The sequence below is a fragment of the Hevea brasiliensis genome, unplaced genomic scaffold (assembly GCF_030052815.1).
Source record: "Hevea brasiliensis isolate MT/VB/25A 57/8 unplaced genomic scaffold, ASM3005281v1 Scaf414, whole genome shotgun sequence".
Lineage (NCBI taxonomy): Eukaryota > Viridiplantae > Streptophyta > Magnoliopsida > Malpighiales > Euphorbiaceae > Hevea > Hevea brasiliensis.
In genome coordinates, this window is record NW_026614934.1 from 1 (window position 1) to 14,871 (window position 14,871).

The 14,871-nt window shown below is 36.0% G+C and overlaps 1 non-coding gene across 1 annotated transcript; it reads left to right on the top strand.

Annotated features, from left to right (window-relative positions):
- Positions 1–14,382: 14,382 nt before the first annotated feature.
- Positions 14,383–14,489, top strand: LOC131177349 (small nucleolar RNA R71). The gene has a single exon (XR_009146890.1). It is a non-coding gene; the product is annotated as a small nucleolar RNA R71 (small nucleolar RNA).
- Positions 14,490–14,871: the final 382 nt, after the last annotated feature.

The following is a 14,871-nucleotide window of genomic DNA, read 5'->3' on the forward strand; positions in this document are numbered from 1 at the left end:
ATGTATTATATACCTAATTTCTAATAGTAAATGGGTTAGTCCTGTCAAACCCTACTCCCCTATAAGATGTAACATGATCCCGTAGTACACCTAATGAATTACCGTACTTCTACCGATAATCCATTAAATATACTACAAGGGATTTTAAAACAATTTTTGGGAAATTTAAGTCATAGATTAAAATCTGGTGTTATAAAAATTTTTTGTTTTTTCAAAATTTCGGCAAAGTCCTAGCTGTATTTTGAGAAAACAGTTCTTCAATCCTGCAAAAGAAAATGCTCCTAATATGTTTTCTCAAATACAACTCCAATAAACTTTATTTCAATTCACAATTCAATTCTCAATAAACAATCAATTCATTTTCAAACTAATCTCATCATGAAGAAATATTTCATTGATTATAAGACTCAAAATTTATAATACAAAACTATTCAAGTAAATGAAATCTCAACTTTATATTTACAATAATTTACATTTAATTACATACCAAAATATTTTACAAGAGTTTTTATACAAGTGCTCAAATAATTTACATACATATTATTACATGCATACATCAAAACCTATGTACATGGGTATACCTATAATATACCTGGAGCTGATCTGAAAGTGTCTTCAAAGAAACTTACTCATTGCTCTATGCTCTTCCTACCTGCGACAGCATACAAAGCTATCGCTGAGTGGTGAACTCAGTGGTGCACAACTATAATTTAAAACATAGTACAATATACATTGACAAAATTTACAGTAAATAATTTGGAAATCTGAATACTCATTAAATTCCAAAACTCAAAATATTCATTGCCAATAATGTAAATCATTTGTATAAATGACTTTGATCACAAAATTCAATTTATCAAATCATGACTAGCTATTTAAGTAATTCCAAAAAAATCAATTATACATAAACCATAATTGAAATCACAATTCTTTACCATTCAAAAGCCATTATGTATCTCAAAAATCATTATGTATCTCAAAAATCAATCTTTATCTCACTAACTATGCATGACTAATCCGAAAGGGCCATATTTGATGTGATTCTCACTCCCTATGGTCGGGGAGATCGAATCAGATTCTAACTCCCTATGGTCGGGGAGGTCGAATCATCGTGCACAGTACCATCACAATAATGAATCTTCCGCATGGGCCATAACGATAAAATAAACTTAGATCTAACCTCAAATCAGAGTCAGAGGAAAATCTAAGCCTGTGCACATACCATGGTAATCAAAACACAACTAACTCCATTGTCTTCTCAACAAATGAGAGAGACGGGTAATAACCTAGTCAAGCATCTATAGTGAGATATAAAACAATATCACAATCCTTTTAGTGAGCATAAATCACAATATAATTCAATTCGAAGTCAATTCCAATATCCAATAATTTTTATGCTCATCACTATTCAAATCATAAATTTGCATTTTTCCATGAAAATTACCATCACAATTCAAAACATGTTATATCACAATTTTCCAAAACATAATTTATTCAATCCATAACAATGCTTAATACTTGTGGAAATACCATTTCACAAAGCTAAATTCATATATACTATAACAATTTCAATAATCATTGAATTAAATCCAATGCTTGTTAAACACAATACATAAGAAAAGTATGTCATTTAATCATATGAAATATTCAAACAAAATCAGTTAAAAACTAGTTGTGCACAAACCTCTTTGAGCCACCAAGAATTGAATCAGGGCATTCCTAGGTGCATTTCATTCATTCATTTTACAAGAGTTGCTGAAGGAGTACATAATCAACACTTGATCTTGAATTCCTCCCACTGGTCCTACCAATGCTCTTGACCTCCTTGAACTTCTTGCAATCCAATATTATATAGTAATCCTTGGCATACCAAGGCGAATTTACAAGAACTTAAATAAATGAAATTACAACCCAAAAATTATTACAAACTTAATAATACATGCCCAAAATAAATTAAAATAAATTAATTAATTTACAATCCCAAAGAAACATAAAAGAAATAAATCCAATCACATTGGTCTTTTATAGTTCATGATCATCCATCATGCATATCACTATTTAACAATTAAATAAAATATACATACTTAAATTAAATTGAATATCTCATATTCAACTTAAAAATCCAGATTTGAATATGATTCAAATAAATTTAAAAATTCAAATTTGAATCTCATTCAAACAAATTTAAAAATTCAGATTTGAATCTCATTCAAACAAATTTAAAAATTTAGATTTGAATCACATTTAAACAACCTTCAAAATTCAGATTTGAATCACATTCAAACAATTTTTTAAAAATTCAGATCTGAATATTATTCAAACAACTTTAAAAATTCATATTTGAATATGATTCAAACAACTTTAAAAATTCAGACTTGAATCACATTCAAACAACTTCTAAAATTCATATTTGAATCACATTCAAACAATTTTTAAAATTTTGATTTGAATCAAAATTTAATTGTATGATTAAAATTACTAATTAAACACTTTAATTAGTCATAGGATAGGCCTTAGATCATACAATAATTGCAGAATTAAAAAGCCAAACCTTGCACCACCCATGAAGCCATAAACCTTGCGCACCATGTTAGTGTTCTTCAAGCATACCGCCACACATCTATTGCAACCAGCAATGATTAAATCATCTCATCATCAAAACACACAATTAAATCATATATTTAATAATATAAATGTAAAATAGAGTGGCTCTAATACCAATTGAAAGGAGCGGAAGCATGAAAACACAAGTTTATACCATTGAATTCAAAAATTTTCACCTAGGGTCACATGCATCATGCAAGATTTTTTTTTATCTATTTGATTTCAATGATAAACAACATATTAAAACTCTTTTAATATGTTTTTGGATCTATATTTTCCATTTAAGATTTTAGAATTAATCAGATTAATTTTAGAACCCTAGATTAAATCAAAAATAAACACACTAACCTCTTGATGCACTGCAGTATATTTGCGCCTTTGAGATTCGTCTTGAGGACACCAGATGTTGTCCCTCTAGCTTGTCAACACTAAGAACACCTATGGCAGCCCTTGAACAGCTTCTAAATCTTTTTCTATTATTTATAAAATCAAGTTCTGCCTTTTAAGAGATTAAAGATGTAAACAGGACACTAGAAACAATTTCTAGTATTTTTAATTCAAGAGATTGTTTGCTAATCTCTTGGAATAGATGAGAGATGAAGAGGAAGAGAGAATGTGAGTCTCAAGGGTGGCGGTACACAATGGGAGGCAGCAGCTTGTATGTTTTATTTTTTCATAACAACACTTATATAGCTAGGTCACCACTTAAACCCTTGCCACATGTCACCCTTTGATTGGTTCTAAGGTTTAATTGACCCAATCACATTGTGCCAAGTATCAAACCTATATTTGATCTTAATTTTAATCATCTTACATGATTAAAAGACATTTGGCAAGCTTATGTGTAATGCCATGTGTCACCATCTCATGGTGCCACATGTCACCCTGTGAAATGATCAAAATGTCCCTGTGTCTTAATTTTGAGTTCTTAACCCAAAATAATTATTTCTCTTCTTTTAATCAATTTATATCAAATATAAATTAATTAATTAATCTCTATTAATTAATTTCTCATTAATTAAATTCATATTTAAATACTTTAAATATAAATTTAACTTATACTATACATCCAATAATCTAGATTTGGTTTCAAGTCATGCTAGGGACTTTACAATCTAATTGCAAACCAAACCTATTTAATTAATCAATTAAACTCTTTAATTAATTATTTAAATCATATTTAATTAGGTGATAACTTGTGTATGTGTGTGACTTACTAGGCTCATCACTAATTGGCAATGAGATATGATATCAACTCTTAATATCATCAGAACTCTTTCTTACCATAAATGATATCTCTAAATCATTTTATGCACCTCATAAACCATGGTTAACACCTAGCATAGCATGCCATGGCCATCCAATTAGTAATAAGGTTTACCTTAAATGAACCTATAATCATATGTTACCATGCACTGGAATCTCTCTGTTATAAAATCCCAACTCAAGCTGGAGTCATGGTTTATGTCAAACTCCATTTGCTATGAATATTATGTTCTCTTTTAATTCCAGTTCTTGATTAAAAAAATTTTCTCATCAGAAACACTTTTCTAATTAAATCTATCTGTCCTGGCTAGGAACTTGAAACATCAAGAACAATTAAATGAACATAGGATTTTATCTCTATTTACTTAGAGGAATAGATTCCATCTTGATCAACACCTACCTCCATATATAACTAGTAGGAGCCAACACATGCCCATATACCCATACACAGTACAAGTATGAAAGCAGTATCAAACTCAAACTACCTATATACAAGATAACTATGCTATCTCAGGTCTAAAGATTATATGCACTAATATGATTTATGACAAAACATTGACAAGAGTAAATTCTATATGCTTGTCATAAGTGTCAATGGTTCGGCCTACTTATCATTTATAAGTGCCTATCATGTTTGTCATATGGCATGAGACTCACCATTCCATCTTATTTATATCTCATATAAATAACTTGGGAACAAACATGAATACAATCTTTCTAGATAAGTCATGTTCTTATTATAAAGTATCCTCGATCGTGAACCTATTTATGATACTTTGTACTAGAAATACTGTCACTCATATTCTTAACAACTTAAGAATAGAATTTCTAACAAAATATCAATGGACCTTTTCTATTACACATAAATATATTATGTAAACGGAAAAGTGGAAATGCCTTTTATTAATAAAACATGTACAAGATATATACTAAATGATATGCTCTTGGGCATACTACTAACATACCGCTGAGACATTGGCTCAGCGATAGCTTTTCATTGCTGTTGTAGGTAGACAGACTGACAGGGCAGCAGACTCGGCTGCTAGTACTACACTGAGAGATCATCGGGTATATTGAGTATACCATATTTTGCATTTTGTATTTTAATGTATGTTCACTGTATGTATATATTGTTCTTGGTTTTGATCAGTTGTAAATTAAAATTGTACACTAAAGTTGTAAACTAAATTTGTAAATTATTTTGGTTTGTAAATATTGTGATATATTGTTTTGTCTCAGCTTTTGAAAACACTGGAAAATTATTATGGATTTGAGTTGACAATTGTTGAGAAACTTATTGTGTTGATTGAATATTCTAGTTTGGGGATTGAACAAAATAATTGAAGTGTTTTTTTATAGGTTTTTTATGAACTGTTTTATTCAAAATACAAATGGCACTCTGCCAAAATTTTTACAGAAATTATTAATTCTTCAAATGTGTTATCTGGTTTCACTTTAGTAAAAAAAATTTTAACACCTTTAAAAAGTGCTAACCAATGTAAAATGAAGTAAGAAAAGGTTTAAAATCCCTTGTAGTGTATTTAATGGGTTATCAGTAGACGAAGTTGGTAATTCATTAGGTATACGGGATCATGTTATGCTTTACGGAGGGGTAGGGTGTGACAGGCACAGAAAGTTACACGGGTCTATGCCAACTACATGGGCCTAATTACACGAGTCGTGCATTGTTGTTCCCATAAGGTTCTTCAAGCTTGTGCCCGGCAGAGACTTACACGGGTCCCTGTAGATTACACGGGTCTACTTACATGACCCATGTACTTGTGTTTCTCATCGATTCTCTTGGCTTTCTTCTGGCAGAGAGTTACACGGGTCTGGGGCTTAGTTTACACGACCTGTGTACTTTGTATCGACAATTCTTTGTCTTTTTACCTCTCCAAGCTTTCCTTTGCACTCCCATCCTTTGGGGCTTCTCCCAAACACCTGAAATAATACAGAAAACATGGAATTAAGGGCTTGGCAACAAAATTTATGAAAACTAATGAAATCAACTACTATGCATGAAAATACTTGCCTAAAATGCTATGATTTAGAATACAAATGTGCTTAAAAATATCTGTACAATTCAAGTGTATCAAATACCCCCAAACTCAAACTTTTGCTTGTCCTCAAGCAAAACAAAACTCTGTTTTAAAGCACATTTCAGGGGATACTTAGGAATACAGCCATCAATTTAATAAGCATAGAATTGAACTCCTCTAACCTTCATACCAACTCCCCTCTTTCAAGGCATAAGGGTTCTAAAAGCTGCTTGTTTGGAACTTTACCTTGTTTCATGGTGTTTTGACTAATTATTCCTTTATACAAGACCATTAATAAGCCACAAAAAACCTATTTTATTGGGATAGAATTAATAAGTACTAACTCCCCCAAATCTGCCTCTTTCGTAAGTAATTGAGATGAATTATTTCAATTCTAACTCCATAGGCATATCTCAATTTTTTATCTCCACTAATGTAGCATGTGCTTTTTCAAAAGTTCAAAAGGTCTTTAAAAGGGTTATAATGGGGCTAGAGGGATAAACTTGGTTGCCAATGAAAGGTTTTTAAGAAATGCAAATATGAGGATAGCATGTATGCATAAAATCCAAGTATACTGAGTTCGTTTCTACATATTTTTTGTTGGAGAGGAAAGGCTTTTGGCTTTTTATATTGTCAAGCATGCTTCCATGACACTTATCTCGGGACTTCTTTTCTTTTTCCTTTTTGTCATCTCCCTCAAACTCATTACTTTTGCTGGGTTGGAAAGGCAAATTTTTCTTTGGCTTCAATTGCACACTCGCATTCTTTCTTGAGTTCCACATCCTCTCTTCATTTTCTTTATGCATTTTGCTTCCTCAAAAGGGTATGATAGTTGTTTAGGTTAGGGGCTAGGTGAATAACATGGGTAAGCAATAAATTTTAAGGGATGAACATAGGCTTTAAGTTGGCTATAAGGGATATACATTTTAATTTAGGGGTGGCTAAGGCTTAGTAAGGCTGTATCAAAGAATGCCTTAATTATCTGTTCATCAAGCATATGCTAGGATTCGCCTTGATAGGTCCGAGAGATATGTTCTAGAGCTAGTGAGGCAATTTTTGAGTTTGCTTGTGTTTCAAAATTTGTTCTCCTAATTTTACAAGTTCAATGTGATAAATTAATAGTTATGAAGAGGTTTAGCTAGTCTAGTTCCATAAAAGAGATTAGCTTCTTCACAAATAACATGTTAGAATCCCTTTTTGCCCATCTAGATACGTTTATTCCTCTATCCCGTGGAGTCCAATTATTAGCTTACAAAAAAATTTTGGTTATAGTGCTAAGTTTCACAATTTACAATCCAAAAATTTTCAAAAATTCTTAAAAATTTTGATACACAAGAATAATGTAGCTGAATTTAAACAATGCAATGATGTGCATGTAATGATATGCAAGTGCAAATGTATCCCCCCCCCCCCCCCAAAAACTCAAGCTAGACATTGTCCTCAATGTCAATATAATGTGCAAGATCAGATCAAGTGTACAAAAATTTTAAGGAAGCATAATATTTATTAAGCATGAAAAATTTTTGAACATAAAACAAATAAAAGAGACCTATGGTTGCAAGTTAGGACTAGGGCATGTAAGATAATATAATAAAGATCTTATCCTATAGTCCTATCTCGATGATGATGGTGATGCTGGTGATCCTTGCTCCTTTTCCTCCTTATCCTCGTCATCTAGTTTGTCCATTAGAATGTCCAGCTTGTTGTGTGCTTCCTGGAGGCTGTCCTTGATAGCTCGCATCCTGTCGTATATTGTGGTCTCCATGCGCTGCAGGTATGCAAGGACTGGGTCTATCGGTGGTGGTGTGTATGGAGACACTCAGATAGGGGACTCTTCGAACATCCGCCCTTGCCCTTCTTCTTGAGGCTGTGAGGTCTCACCGAGTCGCTCCCTTGCCTCATCTCTCTGAGGGATGGTATTTCCTTTGGCATCCACCAAGTAGCATTTGTTGCCCACCTTCTTACATATCCCCATGAATATGTAGATAGTTTGATCAATTCTCGATGTTCCAGTAACAAAGCGCAGTCTGTGATGTCCTGGAACAAAGCCGAAGTGGAGGGCAATGGTGGTGACAAGGCCTCCAAGCACTATATGCCTGGTAGGTTGATGGCAAAAGTGTCGAAGATGGTTGCACAAGAAAAAGCCAGTGCTGCACCATTGCCCGGTGACCATGCACCATAGGAAAAATAGCTCACTCGCATTGACAATGCCAAAGCTGTCACCACGGCCCATGATGGTGTGGGCAGTGAACCGATGCATGTATCGCAATGCTGGACTAGTGATGCCCATTGATTTGGATTTGCTGGAGTTGTAGGGCTCTGTGTTTGGTGCAATGGAATTCCAAAAGTTGATGTTGTTGTACAACATGCGGTTCTTTGGGATTTCTTGATGGCCGGTACTGTCAAAGCCGAAGATGGCATTAAACTCATCCATATTCACTACCCGATCTACACCAAGTAGGCAAAACTCAATTATGCCCCTGTCTTCCCTGTCAGTGGGCCATAAGTTAGCCTTGAAGCTACCCAAAAATTCCAGCGTTGTGTCTTTGTAAGCCAGAAATTGGAGTTGGGTGAACCTTGTCCACCCAACACTATCAAGTAGCCCATTGATTTCTTCTTACAACCCGATTTGCTCTAAAAGCGAAAAATCTATGTATTTGGTGGAGGATATTTTTTGGGCATGAAGTCAGGTGCACATTGCTTTGTGGGCATCATCTCAAAATCTCCAAGGAATAGAGATTTCGGGTTGTAGAGCTGGTTGTGGCTGTGGTTGCAGTGGAGGAGGTGCTTATTGAGATGGTTGGGGAGTGGCTACCCTCGTTCTTGGGCACTGGGTTGGAGGCTAGGGTGGAGAAGGTGAGGATTCTCCTCTTTGTCTTGAAGAAGAGTCGATCCTCATTGCAGATCTCTTCGTAGGAGCTATAAGTGTGTTTTTGGGAAGGAGAAGAGTATGATTTTGGTAAAGGGAGATGAGATTTGAGAGGTTTTTATAGGCTAAGAAGGGAGTAGATGAAGAGTTTTGTGTTTATGAAGGGTTTTAATGCTAGGGGTGAGCATTTAGGACTCTTCGTTTCGCGCGTTTCGCACCCCAAGAGTCACGTCTGGGACAAAATACACGGGTGGTGTATCACTACACGGGTCCCGACATGTAGGGTCATGTAAATTTCTGCCTGAAATTTTCGAAATCTGTCGTAGTACACGGCCTGTGTAAATCAGCTATGAAACCCCTGTAACTTCCTGTCTCTCGGGTTACTTTATTGGATATGTTACACGGCCCATGTAAAATTCAAGGAGCCCCGTGTAACCTTCTGTCTCTCAGTTATTCTGCTAGAGACATTACACGGTCCATGTAATTTGGGATATAGACCCGTATAAATTTATGTCTCCCGAAGGGTCGAGATTGCATGAAATTTATGGACTTCCAGAAAGTTACACGGGGAGTGTACTAGCAATACATGACCCGTGTAATTTTCTAATTTTCAAATCTTTGGCAGATGAAAAATTTTATCATCATAACACATGAAATGGATGCAAAGATTAACAATAGAGTTACTTCCCTGGTTTTGTTCAATTTTCCCTTTTGTGGTTTTGACTTGGTGATTCCCTTCCTCTCTTAATCTCTATTCCCCTTTTCAAAAATCCTACAAAATGAAATGCTAATGAGTACGAAACAAAAATTCAATATTGAAGAAAAAGAAAAGAAGAAAAGTTCAAAAAAATTTTGGGTTGCCTCCCAAAAAGCACTTGTTTATAGTCTTTAGCTGGACTTTGCTTGTTTATGGTCTGTCAGTAAGAGGATTGAGAGTGCAATTTACTCCCATTTCTATGGGTTCTCCCTAAAAGTAAGGCTTCAGCCTCTACCCATTGATCTTAAATGTGCACGAGGTTTCGCTCCAGACCTCGACTGCGCCATGTGGGAAGACTTGGCTGACCTTAAAAGGTCCGGACCATCTTGATTTCAACTTCCCTGGAAAGAGTTTCAATCTAGAGTTGAATAAGAGGACAAGATCTCCTTCCTTTATCTCTTTCCTTGCTATGCGCCTGTCATGCCATTTTCGTATGCATCCTGTTGGATTTCTTCCAACTCATTCAGTTGTAAGAGCCTTTTCTCACCAGCAGCTTTGAGGTCAAAGTTTAGTACCTAAATTGCCCAGTAAGCTTTATGCTCAAGTTCAACAGGGAGATGGCATGATTTTCCATAAACCAGTTGGAAGGGAGTTGTGCCAATTGGGCTTTTATATGCAGTGCAGTATGCCCATAGTGCATCATCTAGCTTCATGCACCAGTCCTTCCTAGATCTGCTTCAGTTCCCTGTTTGATATTTCTACTTGACCGTTGGTTTAAGGATGATAAGGTGTGGCCACCTTGTGAGTCACTCCATACTTTTTCAGTAGTGTTTAGAATTATTGGTTGCAGAAGTGGCTTCCTCCATCACTGATTGTCGCTCGTGGTATGCCAAATCTTGTGAAGATGTTCTTCTTAAGGAACTTGGTGACCACTCTAGCATCGTTGGTTGGTGTTGTAATAGCTTCTACCCATTTTGACACATAATCAACTCTAACCAAAATATACTTGTTTCCACGGGAAGAGGGGAATGGGCCCATGAAGTCTATTCCCCATACATCAAACAATTCTATCTCAAGTATACCATGCAGTGGCATTTCATTCCTTCTTGAACTGTTACCTGTTCTTTGGCATTGATCACAAGTTAGCACAAAGGATCTTACATCCTTAAATAAATGTGGCCAGTAAAACCCTGCTTGTAAAATCTTGGCTGCGGTCTTTGAAGTGCCTAAATGTCCTCCATATAGTGATGAATGGCAATGATAAATGATACTTTCCATATCTTCCTCTGGTATGCACCTTCTTATCAGCCCATCATTACATCTCTTGTACAGTAGGGGTTCCTCCCATAAGTAATATCTCACATCATGTAGGAATTTCTTCCTTTGCTGATAAGTCATGTTTGGAGGCAGTACCCTGCATACAAGAAAATTAACAAAGTCAGCGTACCATGGAGCTTTGGAGAATGCAAGTAATTGCTCATCAGGAAATGAATCATCAATTGGCAAATCTTCGAAGTCCTCTGTGTACTCTAATTTTAGTCTAGAAAGATGGTCAGCTACTACATTTTTGGATCCCTTTTTGTCGTTGATTTCAAGGTCAAATTCTTCTAGGAGTAGAATCCATCGAATCAGTCTTGGTTTTGCTTCCTTTTTGTTGATAAGGTACCGGATTTTAGCATGATCTGTGAATACAATGACTTTTGACTCGATGAGATAAGATCTGAATTTGTCTATTACAAATACCACTGCTAGGAATTCTTTCTCTGTGGTAGCATAATTGATTTGTGCATTATCAAGTATCTTGCTAGCATAATAAATAGCATGGAGCTTTTTATCTTTTCTTTGCCCGAGCACTGCTCCAACAGCAAAGTCATTCGCGTCGCACATCACCTCGAATGGTAGCTCCCAATTCGATGCTGCATTATTAGTCTTGATATCGAGCCTCTTTGATTACATTAAGGGAGACAAGGCAATTTTCATCAAAATCAAAGGGAACATCTTGACGTAACAAGTTAGTAAGTGGCTTAGCTATTTTGGAAAAGTCTTTAATGAATCTTCTGTAGAATCCTACATGTCCCAAAAAGCCTCGCATTGGGGGTTGCATATTTTCAATGATCTCAAATTTTTCCTTATCAACTTCAATTCCTCTTTCTAATATCAAATGTCCCAGAACTATACCTTCCTTTACCATGAAATGGCATTTTTCCCAATTTAGGACCAGGTTTGATTCTTCACATCTTTGCAACACCTTAGATAAATTAGCTAGGCAATCATCAAAAGTAGTTCCATAGACAGAAAAATCATCCATAAAAACTTCCATGATATCTTCAATATAATCAGAAAAGATAGCCATCATGCATCTTTGAAAGGTAGCAGTGGCATTACAAAGACCAAAAGGCATTCTTCTATATGAAAATGTTCCATAGGGACAAGTGAACGTTGTTTTTTTCTTAGTCTTCTGGGTGAATAGGAATTTGAAAGAATCCTGAGTACCCATCTAGATAACAGAAATAAGAGTGTTTTGCTAACCTTTCTAACATTTGGTCGATGAAAGGAAGAGGGAAATGATCTTTTAAGTGGCCTTTATTCAATTTCCTATAATTAATGCACATTCACCAACCAGTGACTACTCTAGTAGGGATTAGTTCATTGCTTGCATTTTGGATAACAGTTGTCCCACCTTTCTTAGGAACTACATGTACTGGACTAACCCATTTACTATCAGAAATTGGGTATATGATACCTGCATCTAATAGTTTTAAAATTCCTTTCTTGACTACTTCTTTCATGTTTGGGTTTAGTCTTCTTTGATGTTCGATTGTGGGTTTACTGTTTTCCTTCATGGGTATCCTATGCATGCAAATTGAAGGGTTGATCCCCTTCAGGTCTTCTATTTTATACCCTAATGCTTTGCTATGGATCCTAAGTTCTCTTAATAATTTTTCCTCTTCTAACTTAGACAGGCTAGCATTGATTATAACAGGATAATTAGACTTTGAGTCCAGGAATGCGTACCTTAGTGAAGATGGGAGAGGTTTAAGCTCTACCTGTTTGGAGTTTTCCTGGAGCTTACCTTTGGTTTGTTCCTCCTTCAACTTCTCTATCTCCGAAGCCTTAGCTAAGGGTAGGGGTGGAGGAGCTGCCAACTATTGTGCACATGCTATTATTTCTGTATTTTCATCATCCACTATATGGTTGTGTACAATACATGCTTCAAAAGGATCTTTAGGATGTGTCTTATGAAATTCCTCTTTAACTTGTTCATCAATTATGTCAACCTTAAAGCATTCATCAGGTTTAAATTTGTGATTCATTATGTCGAACAAGTTGAACTCCACTTCTTCTTCTCCTACCTTGAGAGTTAATCGTCCATTTTTTATGTCTATGATGGCTCCGGCGATTGCTAAGAATGGTATTCCCAAGATGATAGGAATTTGGACATCTTATTCCATCTCAAGGATAACAAAGTCCACTAGAATGAAGAATTTGCTCACTTTGATAGGGATGTTCTCAAGTATTCCTACAGGATATTTAATGGATCGATCAGCCACTTGCAATGAGATTATTGTGGGTTTGATTCCCGATCTCTAGCTTTTGCATATTGATAGAGGCATTAGGCTAGCTTGTCCTAAGATCGCGAGAGGGCCTTGTCTATTTTCTTGTTACAATGATACAGGTATGGAGAAGCTTCATGGATCCTTCAACTTTGGAGCGATTTGTTTCTTGAGAATGGCCTTTGCATTCCTATGTTAGAGCTCTTTGTTCCATAGTCTTCTAGCTTCCTTTTCTTTGTGAAATTTCCTTAAGAAATTTGGCATAAGATAACATCTGAAAAAGTGCTTGATGAAGGGGATGTTAATGTAAAGTTTCAGTAAAACTTCCAAAACTTCCCAAGCTGCTTGTCGGTTTGGCTTTAAAATCTCTGAGGAAAAGGTAGGGGAGGCTGGTATGGTTACAGTAATTTCTTTATCTTCCTTACTTCCTCTTCTGATCTTTCTTAGCTTCTTCCTCCTTTTTCTCTGCTTGGTCTTTAGATTTTCTATGGTTTCCTCTATCGATTCTACCTCTGGTTATACTAGAGTTCTCCACTCCTCGGTGCAAGCGCCTTACAATTCTCCCTTAGGTTCATTTACGGTTGGTAGGCGGTTGCGGTAGCCTTACTTGAAGAACTTGCTTACTGAGCGATTTGATTCTCTAGCATCTTATTATGGGTAGCAAGTTGGTCCATTCTGGAAGTCAGCTATTTAATCAATTCAGTTTGTTGTTGTTGAGCTGCTAAGAATCCTTCCATCATGGTTTCCATGGTTATTTTCAGTTCAGGTTATTGAGGTTGGAGAGGTAGTGATGGCTGTGCAAAGTTCTGACCTCTGTTCTGAAATCTAGGGGGTGCTGGAGCTTTGTACCCTTGTTGCTTGTTTATTGGCTGGTTCTGCTGATTGGACCATGAGAAATTTGGGTGGTTTCTCCATCCAGAGTTGTAAGTATTTGAATACAGATTGTTTGGCTACCTCTGGTTAAAGTTTCCTCTATTATTCACATAGTTCATCTATTATGTAGGTTCGTTGAAATTGCTGTATTCTGAATTCATGTATCCTCCTTCATAGCTGCCCTCATGTTGACTATTTGTACCAACTGCATTGGCTTGCATTCTTTCAAGTTTCTTTGTGAGCTGATCAAACTGGGCATTTATCATGCTTAGGGCATCTACTTCCAAGACCCCTGCAGTTCTTCTTGCATTTCCCCTTTCATTTGACCACTCATAATTATGGTATGCAACCCTTTCTAGAAGTTCAAGTGCTTGTGGCACTGTTTTCTCCATTAGATCACCCTCTGCAGCTGAATCAACTGTGCTCCTTGTAGAGGCTAGTAATCCATTATAGAAATTTTGCACCAATAGCCAATCTTCTATGCCATGGTGTGGACATTCCCTCTGCAGGTCTTTATATCTTTCCCATGCATCATAGAGTGACTCTCCTTCCTTTTGTCTGAAGGTGTTGAGCTCAAGCCTCAGCTTTGCAGTCTTTTGCTGGTGGGAAATACCTTGCTAGAAAAGCTTAAGAGAGGTTTTCCCAGGTAGTGAATGTTCCAGCCAGTTGAGAAAGTAACCACTTCCTTGCTCTGTCCCAAAAGGAGAATGGGAATGCTCTGAGTCTTATTGCTTGATCAGACACTCCATTCATCTTGAATGTATCACATAGGGCAAGAAAACATTGGAGGTAATAGTGTGGGTCCTTTGTTGGTGAACACATAAAAGAGTTTGTTGAATCATTTGGAGCCATCTTGGTTTTAATTCAAAGTTGTTGGCTTCCACTTTGTGGGTCTAATGACAATGGGCTGGAATCCTTAGGCGGATGGAGCTCGTAATCTCTCAAGAGTATTGATGCATCATTATTATC